We start from the raw sequence: 15,885 nt of genomic DNA on the forward strand, positions 1-15,885 counted from the left end.
TTTGCCTCCTTTGAGACCTAATGATGGGCTTCAAGGTGGGCTGGGGGGGTGAGCTGGTCACTGAGAGCCCCTGCTCATGGCCCAGGGAGCCACCTTGTCATGATCCAGCTTAGAAACCTTGCCAGAGCACCAGGATCGGGGAGGTTCATGATCTGAATCCATCCCGAAAGCCAGTCCTCATCCTGACAGAGGCAGAGTCTCTTCTGTTCGTGCTCTCGTAGGGATCAACATCCTTCGTGCCTCACCTACCTCTGAGTCATCCTCAGAAGCGGAGAGATGGCAGGGAAAGGAGGAAACTTCCCCATCGGTGCTCCTGGCCGCCCAGGCTGGCCTGGCCCCCTCACCGCAGCTTCTTTCTAGCCTTGGGGTGGACCCCTGCCACCTGCAGCGGGACCCGTGGAGATTGCGGGGCTGCTGCCATTCTCCAGCTGCAGACCAGGGGGGCAGCAGGAGGGCTCCTGCCTCCTTTTCTGAAGTTGTGGGTGAGATGATTTTTTTTTTTTTTTTTTAATTTCTTTGGTGGTTGCTGCTTCCTCTTGCCCAAGATTTCTTAGCCAGCACTCAGGGAGAACTTGCCTTAAACGGGAAGTGTAACCGAATCCATTGCAAATTAGCAGTTAAACTGACAGAAGGACGTTGGAGTTTTTAGTTGTTGCGTTTTAAAGTTGGCCAAGTCATGCTGTGGATATAAAAGGATCATTCTTCACACTATGGCGTGCTGGGCGAGGAGGCTACTGCAGTGTGTCCACACAGGGTGGCTGAACGTGGCGTAATCTGGTCTGAAATAACGTGATGACTCTCTTCTCCTCCTCTGTCTGAATTAATATTGGGGGTTTATGAGACCAGAGGGCAAAATGCGTTGTGTCTTCATTTTTCCAACAGCTGGCACGTAGAGATGCTGTTGTTTAAGAGAAGGCCACTCACCAATCCATCCCCAGCCATGTGGAAAATGTTAGCGGTGTGGTATCTTGGATACAGTATCTCTATTTTCCAAAGAGATGAATGCTGTTAAGTGTATCTTTCTGTGGGAGCTGAGCCTCCATTTATGATTCTGGGATCTCTTATTTTCTTTTTTCTTTTTTTTTTCTTTTTTTTTTTTTTTTAAATAATTTCTTTCCTGCTGGGTGCTGACTGAGGTATTTCTGGGGTAGGTGCCAGGGTTGTTCTCTTGCTAATGATTCATGTGCCCTTTGCATGTTGCGCTGCAAAATGACATGTAACAGCGTGTATCCAGTATTTACGTTACACTGGTTTGGCTCTCCAAACATGCACTTTCGCTTTCATCTCGGAAGTTGTGCCACTCTAATCGATCTGTGGTGCTGCACTTCGCAAAACTTATTTGAACATTAATTTCTGGAATATCTGGGGCCATGAGCAAAGCGCCCAGGGCTTTGCTGTGTCATGGTTTCTAAAGGCAGTGCATGCAGCTGGGGGATCTGCAGCGCTTTGCAAAGGGACCCAGGTGCCGGGTGGATGGGACACTCGGGTGCACGGCTGTGAGCCTGATGGGTGCAACCTGTTGCTCCCTGCTGCTGCACAGTAGCTTCCCCCCGTGACAAAGGGATGATGAACTCCAACAGCGTGAGATCTGTAGCCATCAGACTCCGTGTAAGTGACACTCCTCCTAAGCACAGGTAGCTCTCTGTGCGAGTCAGCCACAGGCACGCCGGTGAGCGGGCAGGGGGGAGGAGGTAAAGCCCTGGCCCCGTGCAGCTGGGCTGGGGTTCAGCCCTGAGCCCGCTGGGGGCTGTGCTGTGGGATCCCCCCACCTGCAGGTTGCCAGTATGTTCCTACCACAGCCGTGGCTTTTCCAGTGCAGATATGCCACAGGAGGGGAGACCCCTGACTGAATTCCTGCAGACCACTAGAGAGCTATTAACCAGTAATGGCTTCCAAACTGTCCTGGGGTGGTAGTGGAGCGTGTGCCTCCTTCACCTTTGTGTGTAACACTTTCGAGTTTATAACGTTTTTCTAAATGACTCAGTAGTGTGTGCTAGGCTTTGGGTGGCCCACTTGAAGTGCTCTTAGAAGGGTTTGCTTTTCAGAAAGAGCTAAGTGTTATCCTTAGAAATTCAGGCTCTTTTACGGGGTAGCAACATATCTCAGTCTGTATATTTAACATGTAACATACGCCAGTAGATCTGTTGGCCTCTTTGTGGATTGCAATTCTGCATTGCTGCAGAGGCTTTTGAAAATTACAAATTGTAAATATAGTACAGATATGAAGCTGAAGTACTCTCCGCAGTCTGTGCTGGATCAGGACATCAAGAGAGGAGTAAATGTCAATTTTAGAAAATACTGTTCATCTTTTCTTATGCTTCCCCCCCTCCCCCTTCTTTTACATCCAGATCATTCAGCAGTACTTTCAAAGTTCATATTGAGGAATCAGTTCGAACAAGATAATCTAGGAAAAGCAGACTTTTTTTTTTTTTTTCCCAACCTGTGATTTGTCTGGTACAAGCTTCTATTCTAGAAAACGTCATTTCTTCTAAGAAAAGAAAATACCTTCTGAGCCACCCTTTGTCCACAGAATTTATGTCCTGACTGATCCAGACAGTAAAACTCCATGAAGATCTATATGTTGTTTGAGAAGTACTATTAAAAATTAATCCAATTTTCTATTCTTCTGGTGTAAATAAATGACAAAACAACCAGCTTGAAACCAAAATGGCCACTTTCTGAGTTTTATGCAGAATAAAAGGCTGTTTATCCTTTCTGCTTTATTTTAAGCCATGGTTTTACTATTCAAGAAACAAATTCTAATCAGCCACCATATCAGACAAATGGGAGCTTTAGTGAGCGGTTCGTATGTTGGAAGGGAGCACTGAGATTCTCATTATAGTGCACGTCTGAATAATTAGTAGGGCCACTCTGCACTTTTTTTGGCAATAAGAAGAAACTCGCTTTTCACTGCAGCGACAGGCTGACAGGAGCATCTAGCAGTTCGGTCATTAGTGTGTGCCTGCCATCAATGTCATGTTACGGTGTCAAATTAGTTAGTGCCCCCTCCGGAGCCAAGCTGGACCTGCAAATTATCCTCCCATGTCCCAGGAAACCGTGTTTGCTAAACCTCAGATCAAATGGGAACAAATGATTAACATGGCTCATAAATTAACTAGTTTACAGGCTTATAACTTTTTACAAGTAGATAATAAAGACGGAAGTTTTAGGACTGTGGTGTGCTTAGTTCAAAGCTATGATGCCTTTGGGGTTTTTTTTCCCCCTCTTGGCTTATTTGTTGTAGATAGGTTTGCTTCTCTCTTATGGGAGGGGAAAAAATTGTATACAGCTGAGGAAATAATGTTTAGAAAATCTAGTGTCCTAAAGGAAGCAAATGTAAATCCACTGAAAACAATATAATTAAGTTTGTTATCTCATTGCCCGATAAGTCGCTGACAATAGTCTTTCTTCTTGTAGTGGCAGTTGTTCGTTAATGAGTTCACCAATTAAGTTTGAAAGATTACAGCCTTTGCCAAGAGGATTTATCTGTTTAAAAGCATTATATTTTTTGTGATACATTCTTACCATATTGTAAGCCTCTTTGTTAAAGAGGTATAAGACTACCTCTTAAACACATTAAATCCTATTACAGGCCCAAAAATAATTTTACAATCTGTTTACACATTAGCATCTTCAAAACTGTAACAAATCTGTCCAGAGATGTCTGTTTTGAGAATAGGATGCTAACAGATAGTGCACTCTCTTGAAGCTGGATTGCCCTTGTGAAACGAGTGCTTTTTTGCTACAGAATAATTGTTTTATAATGATATATGACTATGCAAATAATATTCTTTTTATATCTTCCCCCTTTTTAAATCTCTCCTCAGCTGAGTTTTCCAACCAATGCAGAAATAGTGCATAATTTTTAGTGCTCTTTTACAGTTTCTGAATCTAAAATAAACCAAAAAGAGTAAGTTCTGTGCCTTCTGTGTGTTAGTCTCATTCACCCACAAGCAAGCTACTCGGCTACCTTTCTTTTGTACCTTCAAGGGGGTGAGTAAGCCTTGATATCAGAGATCAAATCAGCATTTTGGAAAGGGCCTAGCATGCAAAAGCATGCAAAATATATCTATTCATAAGAAAATGACTGAAAATGCCAGAGGTTATGCTCAGTTTATCTGTCAGCAAATTTAACTTAAAGTAGGTGGTAGTCAATTTAGTAAATACTTTACTAATATTGTAACTATAAAGAATCATGAATGCAGCCTCAGCATCCTGACCCATGTATGTTTTAATGACTTTGCTAGGGAAAGACACGCTGTATTGCAGATTAGCAATAACGTTTAAAATGCAAGTAATTTCTGCAAGAAGGTTTGCTTGAACACAGTCATATTGAGAAAAGGAGAGAAAATTGCGTTCTTTAGTTAATCCTGGGAAAGAACTTTTTTTTGTTGTTGATTATATATCCAGTGCAGTTGGGCAAATCCTGTTCTAAGTAATACTCGTCTAAATCTGCTAACTTTATCAGGGATAGTACGGTGACAGTAATTTTTTTGAAGTTTCAGGGCCTCTCTGCTGTGTCCTCCCCTTCACTATTCAGCATGCTCATTACAGTCTTTTACGCGCAACTGAAGAAAGGGGCAAGAGTGATTTCACACATCAGAGTTGCCTTAAAGTTTGTTAATTTGAATTCCCTGTTGCCACATGCCTGCAGACCCATTCCTAGCACAAAGCCCTCCCTCCAGCCCTGCCGATTCCCTGGCCTCCAGAAGCAGCAGCGGTGCAGCATGGGCAGGGCAGCAGCACCTTGGGTTTTTTGGTGGTTTGCTTTTTGGTTTTGGGGTGGTGTTTGGTGGGGGGTTTTTTGGGTTGGTGTTTTTTTTTTTTGGTTTTTTTTTTTTTTGTTTTGTTTTGTTTTTTAAACCCAATGTTTCCCTGCCATTTTGCCTTTCTCTGTGAAGGTCTGGCCCTAAGCAATGCATTCCCTCTGGACAGTTTCCCAACCCCTCTTAGGAAACAGTGAGGCTAAGGCGAGGATATTTGCTAATATGATTAGCCAAAGGCATATTCTGCATCCCTGGTTCAATCCTGCCTTAATGATTCTCATCGCTTTCTCAAATATAAAGTGTCTGCTGTGAGCTGGTAGCTCATAGCTAAACAGTTAATAAATGTGCTATATCCCCAAAGCATTGCACCAGACGCCCGGCAGCTCTGAATCAGTAGGGCTGCCCCCGATCTGGTAGTGGGGGCTCTGGTCGACATTGCCTTGGAAAACTTAAACTTCTGAGGTTCTAGAAGTGGAGTTGAAGTTGGGAGACTTTGTGTTTAACCAGCCACCTTATTGTGGTTTACATATTACAGCACTGGAAATAAGACCACCCACCACTTCACACATGCTGCGTATGCTGCTGCCCTGCACATGGCATTTAGAGAAATAATGAAATCATACCTGTGGGACAGTGCTACTTGGTGCCTGTTTAACAAGACAAAATTACACACCCAGTTGCGAAAAAAAAGTGTAAACTGAATATACTGTGAATTGCTTAATTGTTGAGAAAAACATAGGAGGTTTTGTGGCGGCTTTGGCCGTTGTCAGAATCAAACTTACAGTGCTGCTCAAAAAATTCAGTGATTGCTTTCCCCCCCTTAGTGCAGTTGATACCTTGTGAGAAGCGTTGCTGGATGTTTCCGTAAATTTTTGATAACTGGAGGCTCATCTGGAGCCCAGTGGGGTGATGCCCATCACATCGGGGGCTGTTGAACTATGTCCCAAGCAGCCCTCTTCAGTCTGCAATTTCTGCGGCTGCTGCTGCTGCAGTCCCGCATCAGACTTTCCCTTCAGTTCCAAACCCCCTTAACAACTTCTGTCTTTGCTCCCTTCCTTACCTTCACCCAACCACATAATTGCTTTATATTGCTTTAACACACCAATCTGTGAAACTGCTCCATTTTCTCGGTTATTGGGCTATTTTCCTTGTTCTTTTGCGATAGAAATCCTTAGAGATTGTGCCTTTTGCACAATAGCAGATTTATGTTTAAGGAGACTGGCAGTCCTTGGAGAATGGGAAGTCTCATGTCTTTATCCTCAGATGATGATACTGAAGAGAGGATTTCTAGTACCAGTAGGCTTGGATGTAGGCATGTAAAAATGATGCCAAAAGCCTATTTGATCTAAATACATGTATTCACAAGTGGGGGGTGGGGGGGAATGCTGATTTTGATACTGAGCACTGCAGTCTGCTTTGTGTTCTAACCTAAGTGTGGCAAGCTGGCTTAAATCATCAAATATTTTTGAACTCTGCATGGAGGCGGCTGTTGTCTTACAGAGTGAAGGAAAAGCTGACATGTACTGGCATGCTCAGAGCAGACTTTATAGCACTGAATAAGGATCACATCGTATTTAAATCACAACAGGACAAACCACCCAACCTTGCCTACCCTTGGGAGTGGGGAACACCCCTGGCACTTCCTTTTGGGGTGGGAAAGCTCCCTTCCAGATACGTCCCAGGTACTGATAAGGAACTTGGAAGCTTTAGTTAAACCGAGTTAATCAGGTTTGTTTTCATTTTTAGAGTACATGTTGATGTGTTTGCAGTGACACCCTCTACTATTTTTTCTTTCTGTGCTGTTTAAAAAGAAAACCCAAGAAAATAATGTCCTGTTGCAGGAGCTTTAGGGTACAGCATGGAAAATCAGTTAGAATTTTGGTCTTGAAAAAAACATAGAAATTTTGTGTTGTAAATTTTGATACTCAATGATTAGGTTCTGTTTTTATTAAAGCAAAATACATATATTGTGCAAGAATAAGTGTTATATTTATAAACACTTCCCTGGCTCTATGAGCTCTTGTTGCCCTAACAAAAAAACCTGTTCATGCTGCAATAAAAATACATACATTTAATTCCGAAGCAGCAAGTTTGTGCATTTTACTTTTAATTCACAAAGAAAGTTTCGCTTAACAGAAACCGTTCCTTTTAAGGCAGCTGCATGACTCTACATAGAAAATACAAACTGGTGCAAGGAATAAACTCCTTAAGCCTGGAAAGGTCTCTGCTCAGGATCCCTGAACAGGGTATCTTGTTCAGAGATGTTGCAGTGTGAGTAGTATGTGTTTTCCTGTGCTGTCCTTTTGGTTTTCTTGCACCAGTTTTAACTCTGCTTTTGGGAGGTTAAAGATGCAGTACATGTGGCAGAAACCTCTTTGAGGGCAATGATGCTCTATCCAGTTTTGAGAGTGCCGACATGCATGCCCACTAGTGACATAGCGGATAGTTAAACCACTTTATTTCTGTGTGAACATCCACGGGAAGGGTTAAGGAAAACTCAGTCATGTTTCAGGTTTGCTGGCTTCCATGCTGGTGCTGGTGTGGGCTGCGGAGCCCTGTGCAGAAGGCTCTGTTTCTGCTGGTGTCGACACAGCTTGTGCAGGTCGGGATCAGGGCTGGCCAGGACCCAGCTGCTATTTCAAGGGTAAGGTGAAGGAAGGGCACATTCTGGACTGAACCCTCTTCCCCCATGCTCTCCAGCTGTGTTTGGGTAGGGTGGCTGCAAGCCTGCAAGTGGACACAAAAGGGGTACTTTGTGCTACTGGGAAGCAGCACGCTGTCCCCAGGGGGAGAGCTGGATCAGAGGTGGCTGTGCAGCCCCTGCCCAGCTCCCCGTGCTGATGGTTACGTGTTTTCCAAAGAGCTGGTGGCAGACCTTCAGCTGCTGGCAAGCTTGCATGCTGCCTTCACCACCAGTTTTGGTCTGACCACAGGCATGAAGAAAATGGAGGTCGGGGATGAGCCAGCAGCTGGAGAAAACTTGGGTAATCCTTCCATAACCATGGGCAGGAGCGTGCTGCCCATGATTTGTGACTTCATCTGCTTTGAAAACATCCAGAGTGACTGTACCTATTTTAACACAGGGATGCGCTTTCCAAGCCAAAGAGTTAGTGTAACCTTTGATGGGCTCAACTGAATGAGTACAGAGATTACGAAGAAGCAACCCCTGTGCTAAATTGAATGTCTCAACTGAATAATCCTTCAGGGAGCATGCAGGACTTGGAGAGCCAGCAGCAAGGGAGCTCGTACCAAAAATTTCAGGCTAACTTACTTTGGGTTAACTGGTATGACAAAATGATGAATGCTGAGGTTTTGTGATGCAGCAATTGCGCGAATGTTGAAATGTTAATTGTGTGGGCTCAGCTGCCTCAGGCTGGACGTGCTGTCCCTCGTACATGGCTGCCCCAGTAGCTGCCGACCAAGGGACGGGAGCTTGGCAAAGGCATTGTGGCTGGCAGGGAGGAGCTGAAGTATGTGCTGCAGGCTGTCTTGCCCCCTGGTAAAGATGTTTCCAGCTTTCTTTGCCATTCTTAGCATGCTAACATACCCCAGAGCAATCTGCCCTTGTTCTCCTACTTGTTTGTGAGCACGGCGCTCTGCCGTCATGTGCCATGTGAATGTGGAGAAGCAAGGTTATGTAGTCCCGTGCGCTTTGACCCAAGAGCCTTGACTTTGCAGATGAATACATGGAGCCATGCAGTGGTGCTGGCAGCGAGAGCTTACCTTCCCCATCTCTGCAGCGGGAATAGTGTTTTGAACAAAGGCTAGAGGCCATCTGTGTGAGAGGCAAGGGCAATCTGATGTCAAGCTACATGGGATAGTGTTACATACGCTTTTTTTCTGTAGGCTACTGACTATCCTGGTTTTGAAAAATCAAGTCCTGTGTAATTTGCCTGAAGAGATGGAAGGGTGGAAGCAGAGCTTGAGTCTCCCGATTTCTCTGCATTTACTTCAAGCACAAGAACACGTTTCCCACCAATTTCACACATATGAATGCATGGGTTTGAACACACAAAACCGGAGACGCAAATTTAGATGCTGTCTTGAGGCACCCTTGGTCCTTTCTTCTGTTGTTTCCCACATTTGGGGCCTTAGGGGAGGTATGATGAGATCTGATTAGCAGTAAGTCTGTTAATTATAACTCCTAAATTAGAGCATCAGTGCAGAAGCATCACTTTCTGATTTGGATTAAAAAGCCCTTCATCTCAACAAAGCACAGTCAGTGCAGATGATAGCAGAGTGCACTGAGATACATTAGATCAAAGTGATGCATTTCATGTGTGATGCCAAAACGGCTAATGAATTACTTTAGCCTAAGATTTATTACTCACTACCTACTTGCGCTCTTGAGACTTAGTACCCAAAGCTATGCATTTATGTGTAAACTCACCTGCTGTTTTATCTTTCTGTCCTACCAAGAGGCTGCCTGTATGAGGTATCTAACCTTAAATTCAGTCTGCCCTGGTGTGGTCCTTCCTTAAAATCTGAACTTGGTAGAAGTTCTTTCTCAGGGCTGGAACTGAACGTGGGGGCTTTGGTCCAGAGGGCTCATGGTTCCCTGGCTGTGCCCAGTGCTGCTGTCCCCACGTGTGTTTGTGGAGGAGGGTAAAAGATAATGGCTCAGTCTACTCTCCCCCTGCTCTGTCCTCATTCAACCGCTCTTCCTCTCATCTCCCCTCATCAAGGACCTCTCCCCGAATCCCTGTGGTTGATTTTTGCTTGTTGGGAGGTGTCCATGTGACCCCTGGATAAGGGGAAGGCGCTGGGGAGCATTGCACAGAGCTTGCTGAACAGCTTCTGCCTCTCTCTGCTTTTGACAAGAGGGTTTGGGGGGCTTCAGGGTGGGGTTTTGCTGCTTTTGTTGTTCCTGTGCCAAGGTTATATTGTGTATGAACAATTCCAGGCTTCTGGAAAATGGTTAGGCTGTAGATTCAAGGACAGATGATGTTGAGAGAATCCACCTGGTTTGTCAGGAAGCCCTGAAAAATAGGAGTGCCACCTGAGAACTGGGTTATCAGGACTTCCTCTTGTGTTCAGATGGGTTTGTACTGGGATTCACTAGCCAGTGCTGTGGCTGTGTACTTAACACAGGTTTCCACCGTTGTCTTCAAGTGGCAAATGGCCTAAAAAGTAGGATAAGACAAAGCACCTAAGTCTGCTGGGGTGCAAGTCTGACACGAGCAGGTGAAATGGCCTGGCCGTATACAAAGATGCAGGAACAACTATTTTTGCCTTCAGGACTTGTTGGGCAGAAAATAACTCGGTCCTACCAAAGCTAGGACATCTGGTGCATAAGTGTGTAGTGTTTTGTAATGAATTTGAAATGGCATTACTGCAGTATATAATAACATGGAGATGGTGCAGTATGGTGTGAGGAACTTGTGTAGAATATATAAAATGTCATGGTTTTCACATATATTGTGGAAAAGAGAAAATAACTTCAAGTGTAAAGGAGATGGAAATTCAGTGAATAAACATCAGTGCATTCGAGGATTTTTCATGCAACAAGCTAGATTTATCTTTCACAGGAAAAAAAAAAAAATCTATAAACATCAATGACTGCAGTTACATGAGGAAGTCCGGGTGTGCAAGAAAACCTACTTTTTGCTAGCCCTCCATTTCTTCAAATTTAAACAATTGAACATTAGAAGATCTAAGATCTGATTCATTTCTCATTTGTATCAGTTTCATCCAGGACACCTCCTGAGATTTGAAAAAAGCTGTGCTGTTTAACACCTGAGTAAGCGAAAACCAGGTTCATTTTCCTGTTTGAGATCAACAAGGTTTCAGCGGTATGTTTCTTAACAGGCAAAATTAACTAGAACTATCGAAACACTCGGTTCACTTTGGGCAATAATTCACCAGGGCTGTGCAACTTGTAAACACATTGAGAAATTGCCATTCCAGATTTAAGTGGGAGAAGGTTGGAAGTACAAAGGAAATCCAACGTTTCTGAAAAGCTAGGATTTCATTTCTTTCTTTTTGAGCAAAAAAGCTCTCATGAAATGCAGGTGCAGCTCTAACTCACATTGAGGCAATGAATGACTCAACGATGGGCACTGTCTCCTAGTTCAGAAGCAGTTGTGATGCTCTTACCTATGCCACTGCGTGGGAGAAGACATGGGAACCTGGAAGTGCAAGACCACCTTCATGGAATATCACCTATTCCAGTATTTTTGTTAGCGCATGTGTTCACAAACTACGTCCACATGGTATAATACCCCAGAGACATATAGTATAACATGATGCAGTTTACTTCTAAGTCAGGCCTCTGTTGTATAGCCTAAAAGCTTTGTAAGAATTTAGCAGCAATATCAGGAAAAACCAATATAAGTGGTCCATTAATGAATAGGTCCTTGAGTGTCAGGAAGCAGACGTTGTTGGAAACTTGGTAATATTACTGTTGGGTTTTATTAATTAAATATAGCTATTAATATGACCTTGGATTTAAACACAATGACCTCTTTTGTGAGCATGATTAGCAGATGTTTACCATAATTCTTCACTCTGTGAAAAATGCTTGTTGCACCCAATAAAAACAACCATATTTACTTTGCTAAATCAAATATTTGGAACTTGGGTCTTACTTTATATATCATGGCTCCAGTGTCTTAGACTTTCCAAGTTTAAGGTTGAGAGCCCTTGGAGTAACATATGTGGTAGATCTCAGAGTACAATGACCTATTGTATTAGCGAGTGCTTCCCCCCCCCTTTGGCATTGTGTCTTCTACAGTGAAACCAGTGTGATCTACCACTCTCTGGATTTTATTTTTACAGAAGTGTAGGGAAGAACATTTCTGTATCCACAACGTTTTCTATATTTTATTGGTTACTTGTGGGCAACTTCCTTTCCAGAAGAACTGCAGCAATAGAAGCAGGAAGCACAATTCCAGTTCTTAAAATAAAGCTGGAAGTTATTTTCTTTTCAGTAACATCTCACCTAATTTTAGACTTTAAAAAGTCTGTTTCCCCAATAATTTTCCTTTTTTTCCTACCAAATCCAGAATTTAGAGGCAGTAAGGGCCGTTAACAATCCAGAGTGTCCCCCCAAATGCCACCTGCTGCCCTCAGACTGCAGCAGGTATTTTCTGTGTATGTGAGTGTTCCCTGGCTGCCGGGGTCAGTTTTAGTAGCGGGTCTGCTGCCTGCTTGTCTGCAGTGCCAAAAGGAAATAGCAAGGGAACAAAACTATGCTTTTCTTGGGAAACCACTCCCTTTGGAATGGAGAGATATGGCTTGCCATTTTTATTTTGTTTCCCCCTCCAAAGTAAGCAACAACATTGCAAGGATCAGGGCCAGCAAGAAAAGAATATTATTTAAAAGGCGTCATCTATCTAGCCCGGTGTATTTCAGGAAAAGGAGTCTCCTGCTTCATATTTTAAGGAGTGTAATAAAAATAGCAATCGGTTTAAGAAAAGGGCTGACGGACTGGAGAAAGTGACAGCGGCAGCACAGGGAAATAGTACTCCATTTATCTGAGCAAGCTAGCACATTGATAACGCTCCTCTCGGCAGTAGGTGCTATCAAATCAGAGACAATTTGTATCCCCGGTGTGGCAGGTTACTTACATGGTAACAAGTCTCCCTGACATTATTGCAGATCATCATTAACTAGCTACTGCTGTTTGTTTGCTGTTACCTGCTAGACGATGTTCGTGAGTCATGTCGTATCATTTATATATTTTGCCCAGTTGAGGGACATACTACTGCAGAAAAAACATTCGGCCTGGGATCTCTTTCTTTGCTTCATTTTACATGGGGAGGGAAAAAATTGCTGGTTGCAGCTTCCCTCTTGCTGTAACGGAAGCAAAATGAAGGTTGTGTGGCATAACAGGCTGTGATGAGCAGCACCAGTGGGCATACACAAAAGAAAGGGACAGAAGTAATAAGGAAGAAGTATGGGCTGCTCTTCTCGATTCTCAGATCTGATGTTGACAGGGGTGTGGGTGTGTAAGGATCCAGATAAGGATTAACGGCTCTAGGTGGGATATCCTGCTTTCTGAAGATCTTTAATCAGTTTAGACTGGCATCCTATAAGCACATTTATTTCTTGATTATCTTTCTCTGCATGTTTCTGTTTCCTTTTCCTTTGTTCAGTAATATTTGTAATTACTGTGCGTTTATTAAAATATGAGATCCTTTTCAGCTTGCAACCTGAAGGCACTTTTTTTGTGTGTGTGTGCGCCAGTTTTTAAAGTTTGCTTTTGTGATTTTTCTAGCCGGATTTATTTTCTTTCAGTAGTGTATTTCAGCTGTTTACTGAAAATAGGGCGTCAGATTATCACTTTACAAGTCTTCGGAAGCCAAATGCAAAATCTCCATTGAAGCCAGTGCATCTCTTGATTTGCACTTGACGGTATGCCCCATTGTATCTATCCTAAATAGTTGCAGGTTAGGTCACTCGTGAGGGAAGGCTATAATTTTATGTGAAAGCACAGTTTGGTGAAACTATGATATCAGCACAACTATTATAAAACATGAAGTGCTTTGTCTTCTCCCTTATAAAATGTGTAATTTCTACCCATTATCAGTATTATTACAAGAGTTCTTGCAATAAATGTGTCTTTTGATAGGCAGAAACTTGTCTTTACTAGGAACGAATACAGTGAAGTGTAACTTCCCTTTTAAAGGAGAATAAATAATACAAGTGAAGTTTACTAGAACACAATAAAGCAGTTTCCAGGAAAGCTGCTGCAGAGGCAGGTAGGACATGCTGAAGATTTATACTTGGGGTGAACATGTGCAAGTACCGTAATGATGCTGTAGAGAACATTGGAGTAAAATATTTGATCAACAGATACGCCTAAAGAGCCCAGATGGTTTGGTTTTCTTACTAGCTTTCAGATTACAGTAGGACAGTGAGATGAAAGTTCCTTTCAACCTATGCAGGAATAAATCATCGTGGCTGGGAGGAGGTAGATCTAGCAGTGTTACCTCTGTCCTAGATGGAGCCTGTTTTTGACTGCCCACCAACCCGCTGGATTGTTCAGTTTGTGGATGCAGGGATGAGCACCAGGAGAAGGGAGAAGCTGAGAAATGAAAGCTTGGTCTTAAAACCACCATGCAGCACACTCTGCAGCTGCTGCCACAAGAAGGGTTTTAAAACCAAAGCATGGCTTATCCTGGCTAGGTGTGCAATTGTTTTGAACTCGTTCAATCAAGATTCAGGAGATTATAGAGAAATTAAAAAAAAAAAAGGGGGGGGGGGGAAGATCAATGAAAAGGGTCGAGTAGCTGCTGTGATTAAGAAAAAAGATTACTGTTGATTTATTGATTTGGTCTTCAGCTTGCCATCGCAATCAGGGTTTTTTTTGGTTAATGTTATTAATATTTATACATTAGTATCACGTGCTAATTAAAATAGGTTGTAATTAAGTCTCTGGGCCTGAAGATATTAGACCCCATGTAGGACAAAGCCTTCGCATTGCATGTTACTGGAAAGAGAAACTTAAGTCTGAAAATCTGGTGCAGAGCACAGAAAAAGGCATGTTTGCTCATCAATGCAAGAAGCAGATTTTGTGGTCACCCTTCCTGGGACCGTCGGAGAATGATGGTTGTAGAAGGCTGTTGCTAAGCTTTTGAGTTTTGAGGGAAGTCACCCCTGCCAAGCCCACCTTCCCCTGTATGGAGTGAGAAATGTTCCTTAAGCTCATGTTGAAGGTCTCCTTTTTCCTGCAGGGAACTCGGGTTTGGGGCATTTTTGTCTTCAGGCAGTGTTTCTTGGCACTGGTGTTTGTCTGCTGTGTCCGGGACTCCTCCAAGTTAGCACGACACCTTGGTGTAGGGTCTTACTCTGCAATGAGCAGCACGAATTATAGGAGCTCTCAAGGTCTCCCATTCGGTTTGAGGTGAGAATGGGATGGTTGAAGACTTCCCCCCCCCCCCCCCCCCCGCCCCTCTTTCTGTGTAGAAGGAAATATGAGAACTCATTGTTGTGAAGTGGCAGAACTGAGTCACCAAGGGTTTAGTCAAAGAAGAAACACATCTCATCAGTGCAAACCAGAATACAAAACGTGCTTTCTTCATTACTCATTATACCACAACGAGAATCAAAATCACTCAAAAATTGTCGTAACAGCTATATGTTGCTTAGATAAAATAGTTTGGAAAGGATAGATTTTGTGGGAATCACTTCTGATTTATGCAATGCAATATGCAAAGCCAACTTGCTGTGATTTTTTTTCCCCCAGTTATGTGCAATTATGTTGGATTTAATCAAAGAACTTTGAATTATTTGTGCCATTCCATAGTGCTTGCATGGTACCTCTGGGTGTCGCTGGATGGGTTATGGCCATTTACACGTACTGCTCTTGCAAAGAACACAGTGGGAAAATTAATTTTTAAATTCCTTGTCTATCTGGATGCTTAATATTTAGAGCTGCGCTATGTTCTGTGTTGTTTTTCTGTTTTTTAATATAAATGTTAAGCAATTCTATTTTGCTCTTACAGAATAAAAAAGGTTTACTGTATAGTTTACTGGGAGTGGGGGGCTGAGTTTGACCTATCGTGTCAAATCTGGTCCTTCATCTTCCTTTCCTGCTTCCATATGGGTAGCCAGTGTGGTTGAGATTTGGTCTTGAAATCAGTGTGGTATGTAACACATCACAGCATGTGTTACCCTGCTTCAAAAAACATGCTGTGCCATGATGGTCCAGAGGTGATGGAGCCACCAAACCTGGGCTGGTTGGGGTGATGGGGACAAGTCGATGTGCACGTTAGCTGTCAGCTCTTGGGAGCAGATGAAGCTTTGGGGACAGGCATGAGCAGATGGGAGTAGTTTGGTAACCACATCTTGGAGGAGCCCCACCTAGCTGGCCTCTGCGATGGGCTTTTATGCTCGTGGAGCTGCAGCGAGTGTGTTTTCTTAGTGCAGTTGCTCACAAGCTGCACTTCAGTATTATTAGGGGGGATTTATTAGTTTCTCCTATTTAAGAAGGTTTAATTGGTTCCTGTAATATTTCACATTTTAGGTACAGGAGAAGTACAAAATGGCTCCTGAGTAAAACGGAGCCAGTTTGAAGGGAGAAGCTCTTCTCTGTACCACAAAAAGCCTTTTTAAAAGCAAATAAAGAGGATGGAAAAGTCTTGTCAGTTCTCAATGCCTACCTGAACGGGGTTTT

General features: G+C 43.2%; 1 protein-coding gene across 4 annotated transcripts in view; it reads left to right on the plus strand.

The window, feature by feature from the left end:
* The window catches only part of FOXP1 (forkhead box P1), a 390,897-nt gene that overhangs the window by 128,981 nt on the left and 246,031 nt on the right, over positions 1-15,885 (plus strand). The window lies entirely within an intron of this gene.

Source organism: Falco naumanni, chromosome 4 (genome assembly GCF_017639655.2).
Source record: "Falco naumanni isolate bFalNau1 chromosome 4, bFalNau1.pat, whole genome shotgun sequence".
Taxonomy (NCBI): Eukaryota; Metazoa; Chordata; class Aves; order Falconiformes; family Falconidae; genus Falco; species Falco naumanni.